Source organism: Rutidosis leptorrhynchoides, chromosome 1, assembly GCF_046630445.1.
Source record: "Rutidosis leptorrhynchoides isolate AG116_Rl617_1_P2 chromosome 1, CSIRO_AGI_Rlap_v1, whole genome shotgun sequence".
NCBI lineage: Eukaryota > Viridiplantae > Streptophyta > Magnoliopsida > Asterales > Asteraceae > Rutidosis > Rutidosis leptorrhynchoides.
Window position 1 is genome coordinate 508,292,701 of NC_092333.1, and position 10,013 is coordinate 508,302,713.

Here is a 10,013-nt window from a genome sequence, read left to right on the forward strand (position 1 = left end):
TCAAGAAAATATATTCTTGATGGTTCCATCCTCCGTGATTCTGGTAATCTAACAAATCAAATCGTGAGATTTCGTTCCATCCTGCTTAGGACGTTATGATCAATCGAAACTCTATACCTATGAATTCTGGACCATTATTCGCTTGACTTGAAGTAGAATGAGAGTGGTGACAATAAGGAAACAAAGAAGGTGAATTTATAGTGAAATAGCAGACATAGCAATTGAGGCAGATTACCGCATTTAATTAAAGAGGATCCTAAATTTCCTTAATTACCAAAGAATCAAATCTTGTATAGATTTCGAAGGTTTTCATTCCTTGAATTCCAGAAATCCGTCGTGACCACGTCAGAAGTTAAATCTCTATCTCAATCTTTTGTGACAGCTTCACTCGTACGCATCACATCATCGAATTGTTTTATCTATATTAATCAATAATGATAAAACTCTACTTATCACCACATATTAGTCATGAAAATATTTTTATTGCTAGCCATGACAACTCCACTCAAATTTCGGGACGAAATTTCTTTAACGGGTAGGTACTGTGACTACCCGGAGATTTCCGACCAAATTTAAACTTGATCTATATATAATTCTGACATGATAAACAAAGTTTGTAAGGTTGAGTCTCAAAAATTTTGAACTACTTTTATGAAAATCATTTGACCTTCGACTGCTCTAGACGATTCACGAACAATTATTTGTAAATAGATATGTGTGGATGTAACGACCCGGATTTTTCTGATCATTTTATAAATATGAGATTAATATTTACATAAATTAAACCTTACCAACATGATAAGTAATCTAAATTGTTGAGATTTATGTTTTTAAAAAGAGTTTTACACAACGTTTGACCGTCCAATTTGACCGATGATATCACGAACTATATAACAAACGATAATTATACGTTTGTGTATATATATGTATTTATATATATTTAACATGATCTAAGAATGGTTTAACATCTTATTGTGTACTAATAACAATAAGTTATAAGTATACTTTGAGACTACTAACTTAAGTTTTCAAAATGATAACAAACGATAAGTATATTTACAAAAGATAGCTATATTTGAATACTCGTTCCGTTTCCTCAAAATTTCTACACGTATACCTAGAGTATATGTACTCGTATCATACCCAGCTCCTATACGTATTTACTATTAGTATATACACATCACAATCACTTTATTAGTAGCCATGAGTTAGCCAATTTTGGATCTTAGCATGCATGATTAATCAATTTGGCATATTACAAGACTTTTGCACAATATTACAAATTTATACATCTTTTCACCACCATTTATACTCCATTTCAATTTCATTTTTACTACACATTTTCTCTAACCAAACACACACTCTTAGGAACCTTAAGTGTTCTTCACAATCTCAGCAAAAACCCATGAAGATCTAGCTTCAAAAACAAGCCTTAATCATCATAATAAATTCCTTACAAGAAAACTTCAATAATCCTTCCAAGTAAACAAGTTTACTTCCAACCTTTTGATCCAACTCCACCACTCTTTTGGTTCTAGGATTTTACTCATCTTTTACAGTAACTTTGTCCAAGTAACTTGAGGTAGTAACCTTGTTCATAACCTTATTTGATTCATATTTATATAGCTATCTTATTTTGTGTTGTAAAATTTTAACAACAAGAACATAGTTTGAATGATTTCAAACTTGTTTGCAAACTAAATAGATCCTTCTAACTTAACTTTTAAAACACTTCAAGACCTGTAATATATCATAATGATATGCTAACTTAACAAGATATAACTTGGTTTTACAAAGAACACCTTAAAACTGAATCTACGTCGTCGGAGTGCAACCGGGGGCTGTTTTGGGTTGGATAATTAAAAACCATCTTAAGCTTTGAATTGGAAGTTCATGTTCTGGAAAAATGATATTTCTTATGAATATGTTAACACATAAAAATTTCATGGTTTATCTCAAAGTGTAAGTATTTTTAGAAAAATGATCATTAAATGTTGTTTTTATGATGGAAAATGATAACTTTCATAAGTTTCACCAAAGTTTGACCTATAACCTGTGATTTTGAATACAAACTAAGGTATTTTCAGTTCATATTCTTAAAATTTGACTCGATCCAAGGAAGTGGCAAGTTGAACCAACAAAAACGGAGTTGTAATGAAGAAACTACGACTAAAACAAGATCGGGTATCCGAAGCTAGTTTAGCTACGAAAATATTTGGAGAAAAATTAAATTAATCATATATTTCTAATTAATATGATATTTCATATATATTTACTTATGATTTGATTTTATATATTTCAGGACCATCCGTAAACAACACGAGAAGATTAATCATAAGACCTCATGATTGTACGCAACACGTCATTTGACAACACGGTACTTTATGTACGCAACACGTAACTTGACAACATGGTACCATGGGTCGAGATTAATTATGATCAATACGAATACGATAGGGTCTTTATTTATTTTATTTAAGCAACTAATTGTGGACCACTAACATCGGACTGCTAACTACGGACTAAGAAAATATTAAAAGTATTAAAAGTATATATATATATATATATATATATATATATATATATATATATATATATATATATATATATATATAGATTATCGTGAATTAAATAAGTTAACTATCAAGAATCGGTATCCACTACCGAGAATTGACGATTTATTTGATCAACTGCAAGGATCATGTGTGTACTCGAAAATCGACTTAAGATCAGGCTATCATCAACTACGTGTCAAAGAAGAAGATATTCCGAAAACTGCTTTCCGGACACGCTACGGTCATTACGAATTTTTGGTCATGCCGTTTGGGTTGACAAATGCGCCAGCTGTATTCATGGACCTCATGAATCGAGTTTGTAGTCCGTATTTAGATAAGTTTGTTATCATTTTCATTGACGATATTCTTATCTATTTCAAGAGTGAGCAAGAGCATGAACAACATTTAAGATTGGTATTAGAATTGTTAAGAAAAGAACAATTATACGCCAAATTTTCTAAGTGTGCGTTTTGGTTGAAAGAAGTGCAATTTCTTGGCCATGTTGTTAGTAGCAAAGGAATTCAGGTTGACCCAGCTAAAATTGAGGCCATTGAAAAATGGGAGACTCCTAAGACACCAATGCAGATACACCAATTTTTGGGTTTAGCTGGTTATTATAGAAGGTTTATTCAAGATTTTGTTCCGAATAGCTAAACCATTAACAGCGTTAACACAAAAAGGGAAGAAGTACGAATGGACTTCTGAGCAGGAGAGTGCATTTCAATTACTGAAGAAGAAGTTGACTACAGCACCTATTTTATCGTTACCTGAAGGGAACGATGATTTTGAGATATATTGTGACGCTTCGCGACAAGGTTTTGGTTGCGTCCTTATGCAACGGAAGAAAGTTATAGCATACGCATCCCGACAATTGAAGATTCATGAGCGGAATTATACGACGCATGATTTAGAATTGGGAGCAGTAGTGTTTGCATTGAAGATATGGAGACACTACTTATATGGGGTTAAATGCACTGTGTTTACCGATCATAAAAGCCTTCAACATATCTTCGATCAGAAACAGCTGAACATGACGCAACGTTGGTGGGTCGAGCTGATAAACGACTATGATTGTGAGATTCGCTATCATCCCGGGAAAGCGAATGTAGTGGCCGACACTCTAAGCAGAAAGGAACGAGAACCAATTCGAGTACGAGCAATGAAGATAAAAATTGGCATGAATCTCAACTCACAAATCAAAGAGGCTCAACGAGAAGCTCTTACTAAAGAAAACATAGGAAATGAAATAATGAAGAAGTATGAGAAGCAACTCGTTATACGGGAAGACGGAATTCGATATTTCGTAAACCGTATTTGGGTACCGGAGTTGGGTGGATTAAGGAAGTTGATATTGAATGAGGCGCACAAGATAAGATACTCGATACATCCTGGAGTTGGAAAGATGTACCAAGATCTTAAGACGCATTATTGGTGGCCTAATTTGAAGACAGACATTGCAACATATGTTGGGGAATGTTTAACTTGTTCCAAAGTCAAAGCAGAACACCAGAAGCCGTCAGGGTTACTTCAACAACCAGAAATCCCAGAATGGAAATGGGACGGTATTACCATGGATTTCATCACAAAGTTACCTAAGACTGCCTGGGGTTATGATACCATTTGGGTAATAGTTGATCGTCTCACCAAATCTGCACATTTCTTGCCTATAAAGGAAACAGATAGAATGGAGAAACTATTACGATTATACATAAAGGAAATTGTTTCAAGGCATAGAATACCTATTTCCATTATATCCCATCGTGATAGTAGATTTACATCAATGTTTTGGCAATAACTACAGGAGGCCCTGGGAACTCGTTTGGATATGAACACCGCATATCATCCACAAACTGACGGGCAGAGTGAAAGAACAATTCAGACTCTTGAAGACATGCTCAGGGCATGTGTGATCAATTTTGGAAACGGATGGGATAAATATCTACCATTAGCAGAATTCTCGTATAATAACAGTTATCATGCGAGCATTAAAGCTGCACCATTCGAAGCACTGTATGGAAGGAAGTGTAGATCCCCTATCTGTTGGAATGAAGTAGGATATCGACAATTAACTGGTCCCGAGATCATACACGAAATGACTGAGAAGATAGTACAAATCAAGGAGAGATTAAAAACAGCCCGTAGTCGCCAAAAGAGCTACGCCGATGTCTGAAGGAAACCATTAGAGTTTTAGATCGGTGACATGGTTATGTTAAAGGTGTCACCTTGGAAAGGTGTAATACGTTTCGGTAAAAGGGGTAAACTGAACCCAAGGTATGTAGGCCCGTTCAAGATCATCGAAAGCATTGGACCGGTAGCTTATCGACTCGAGTTACCGCAACAACTCGCCGGAGTACATAATACATTTCACGTATCAAACCTTAAGAAATGTCTTACAAAGGAAGATCTCACCATTCCTCCTGAAGAAATCCAAGTCGACGAGAAACTACAATTCATAGAAGAACCAATCGAAATCATGGACCGTGAAGTTAAACAACTCAAGCAGAGCAACATACCAATCGTTAAGGTTCGTTGGAATGCTCGAAGGGGTCCCGAGTTTACTTGGGAACGAGAGGATCAGATGAAACGAAAGTACTCACATTTGTTTCCCGAGAACGCAAAATAGGTACAATTTTAAAATTTCGGGACGAAATTTATTTAACGGGTAGGTACTGTAACGACCCGGATTTTTCCGATCATTTTATACCTATGAGATTAATATTTATATAAATTAAACCTTACCAACATGATAAGTAATCTAAATTGTTGAGATTTATGTTTTTAAAAAGAGTTTTACACAACGTTTGACCGTCCAATTTGACCGATGATATCACGAACTATATAACAAACGATAATTATACATTTGTGTATATATATGTATTTATATATATTTAACATCATCTAAGAATGGTTTAACATCTTATTATGTACTAATAACAATAAGTTATAAGTATACTTTGAGACTACTAACTTAAGTTTTCAAAATGATAACTATACGTAACGTTATTTGACATATATACCTTTAACCTATAATACTTATACAAGTATCGTATAAATATGTATTTAATCACTTTTAAAGGGCTTATATACATAAAACAATATAAGTATATTTACAAAAGATAGCTATATTTGAATACTCGTTCCGTTTCCTCAAAATTTCTACACGTATACCTAGAGTATATGTACTCGTATCATACCCAGCTCCTATACGTATTTACTATTAGTATATACACATCACAATCACTTTATTAGCAGCCATGAGTCAGCCAATTTTGGATCTTAGCATGCATGATTAATCAATTTGGCATATTACAAGACTTTTGCACAATATTACAAATTTATACATCTTTTCACCACCATTTATACTCCATTCCAATTTTATTTTTACTACACATTTTCTCTAACCAAAAACACACTCTTAGGAACCTTAAGTGTTCTTCACAATCTCAGCAAAAACCCATGAAGATCTAGCTTCAAAAACAAGCCTTAATCATCATAATAAATTCCTTACAAGAAAACTTCAATAATCCTTCCAAGTAAACAAGTTTACTTCCAACATTTTGATCCAACTCCACCACTCTTTTGGTTCTAGGATTTTACTCATCTTTTACAGTAACTTTGTCCAAGTAACTTGAGGTAGTAACCTTGTTCATAACCTTATTTGATTCATATTTATATAGCTATCTTATTTTGTGTTGTAAAATTTTAACAACAAGAACATAGTTTGAATGATTTCAAACTTGTTTGCAAACTAAATAGATCCTTCTAACTTAACTTTTAAAACACTTCAAGACCTATAATATATCATAATGATATGCTAACTTAACAAGATATAACTTGGTTTTACAAAGAACACCTTAAAACTGAATCTACGTCGTCGGAGTGCAACCGGGGGCTGTTTTGGGTTGGATAATTAAAAACCATCTTAAGCTTTGAATTGGAAGTTTATGTTCTGGAAAAATGATATTTCTTATGAATATGTTAACACATAAAAATTTCATGGTTTAACTCAAAGTGTAAGTATTTTTAGAAAAATGATCATTAAATGTTGTTTTTATGATGGAAAATGATAACTTTCATAAGTTTCACCAAAGTTTGACCTATAACCTGTGATTTCGAATACAAACTAAGGTATTTTCAGTTCATATTCTTAAAATTTGACTCGATCCAAGGAAGTGGCAAGTTGAACCAACAAAAACGGAGTTGTAATGAAGAAACTACGACTAAAACAAGATCAGGTATCCGAAGCTAGTTTAGCTACGAAAATATTTGGAGAAAAATTAAATTAATCATATATTTATAATTAATATGATATTTCATATATATTTACTTATGCTTTGATTTTATATATTTCAGGACCACCCGGAAACAACACGAGAAGATTAATCATAAGACCTCATGATTGTACGCAACACGTCATTTGACAACACGGTACTTTATGTACGCAACACGTCACTTGACAACATGGTACCATGGGTTGAGATTAATTCTGATCAATACGAATACGATGGGGTCTTTATTTATTTTATTTAAGCAACTAATTGTGGACCACTAACATCGGACTGCTAACTACGGACTAAGAAAATATTAAAAGTATTAAAAGTATATATATATATATATATATATATATATATATATATATATATATATATATATATATATATATATATATATATATATATATATGTAACGATTACTTAAAAAGAAAATATGTTGATATATTATATATATGGTTAGGTTCGTGATATCTATCGGTGACCAAGTCGTGATAAATACCTTCAAGGCAAAAGTGAGTATATAGTCCCACTTTTAAACTCTAAATATTTCGGGATGAGAATACATGCATTTTATAATTTACGTTATGGACACAAGTGATTAAAAATATATATTCTACGTTGAGTTGTACCACTGGCATACTTCCCTGTAACTTGGTAACTATTATTTACATGAGGTATTGTTAACGCGAATCCTGTTGATAGATCTGTCGGGCCTGACAACCCCAACCGGACTGGACGACCAGTATTCAACGGTTGCACAGTACTTCATTTCGGTGACTACACTTGGTACGGTGTAGTAAGATTTCATAATAAAGGGAATATGTGACGTTGATTAAATGTTAAGTATGGTTATCAAGTGCTCAACAACTTAGAATATTTTTATTAAAACGTTTATATATGAAATCTTGTGGTCTATATTTATAACGCTGCCGGCATTAAACCTATATCTCACCAACTTTATGTTGACATTTTAAGCATGTTTATTCTCAGGTGATAACTAAAAGCTTCCGCTGCAACATGTTGAATTTAAACAAGATCTTGAGTATGCATATTTGTGTCAAAAATAAAACTGCATATCGGAGGATTTGTAATGTAAAATATGTTGGAAGTCGTATTGTTATTATCACATGTAAAGTTTGTAAGTCTAATATTATCGCTAAACGACAATCATTATTATCTTGTTTAAACCTTGTATTTGTAAAAAAAGTTATGGTTTGTATTGTAAAAACGAATGCAGTTTTTGAAAAACGTCGCATATAGAGGTCAATACCTCGCGATGAAATCATATGTTATTGTATTCGTCCTTATGGTTAAGGTCGGGTTATGACAGTGGATATATATATATATATATATATATATATATATATATATATATATATATATGTATATATATATATATATATATATGTATATATATATATATATATATGTATATATATATATATATATATGTATATATATATATATATGTATATATATATATATATATGTATATATATATATATATATGTATATATATATATATATATATATATATATATATATATATATATATATATATAAATGGTAATTGGAATTATAATTTGTAATATTATATGTCGTATTATATATATATATATATATATATAAGTAATAAATATTAAAGATTCAATATATTGAATAATTGGTAAATAGTAATAAATTGTAATATATTAAATCTAGATACAAGTTTGAATATGATTATCATTACTTTCAATATTATTATTAATAGTAATATTAATATTAAAATCAGTATTTTTAACAGTTTTATTTTCAATATACAACATATGAATATAAAATAAATATATAAAAATTGTCATAGTATTATTATCAATATTATTATTATTATTATTAATATTAGTATTATTATAATTAATATTAATAATAATAATAATATTATTATAGTTATATTTATTAATTAATAAGATTAATTATAATATATAAATACAGATATATATACAGACATATAAAAAACAGATTTATATATATAAACTGATATATGCAGATACAATATATGAATCAGTATTATTCATTAATATAAATTACACATAAAAATACATACATATACAAAAATCAGTTGAAGATCGATATCAATTTTATCTTCTTCTTATTTGTTTTCTTCCTGATAGAATAATTCCTGACTCTATACTGATTACAACCAATCTCCATTCGGAGAAACAAAACAAAATTTGTTAAATATCAAAATTATAAAACGTACGAATCTGTTTCATGTAACTATCACTCTGTTTTTGATTTTCAAAATTTGTACAAATCATAGTTCAATCAAAAGAACAATCCAAGAATCTGTTAGCCATCTAAATCACCTTTACTTCACCTTGATCTCTGATAGATATCAAATTGAGATAAATACAAACAATAGGGACTGAATTATTCCATTCAATTAGCAATCGCATCAGCTTTATCAAATCTTTTTCTTTCTCTTTGTTTTCTTCTTCCTGGCTCGAATAACTCGGTCGACACCACAAATCACTTAGTGTGATTCTTATTCTCTTATTCTCTATTTAATTATATAAGTACATATACACTTACATGAGTTATATGAAACCAATCACCAATCCATTCTCCTTCGTGAACCTCATTGAAACAACCTTCAAACACGATCACCACCACCATGCAATCGATCACCAATAAACCAAATCATCACCTTCACCATAATTAACCATCTAACCACCATAGAATGAAAATAGGCTGCTGCAACCATCGTTATTTTAACTGCTACCATTCCCGTTTACTAATTTGAACCCGTCTTTCTTGCTGCCTGATTAACTACCACCATAACTCATCATGAGAACTACCACCACTCTACAAATCAAACACCACCCTCAATTCTTAAAACTTTGGCTGTTATGATTTCTTCTCAAATCACCACCATGTTCATCACCCTCACCTTCAAATCGCCGCCACCATGATCGGAATACCACCTTCATCTCTTCTATCTCTTTTATTTTGCTTTGAGCCATGAAACCATTACATAAATCACTGGAAAATTTCTGCTACTTGAAACTACAACCATCACTGCTACTACGATTAATTGCCACTAATACATCTCTTTTTGATGCCGAGAACACCACCAAGGATCGCCACTTTTTCCATCACCATCAATTAAATACAAAAACTGCTACACACTTATTTTTTTCTTAATCCA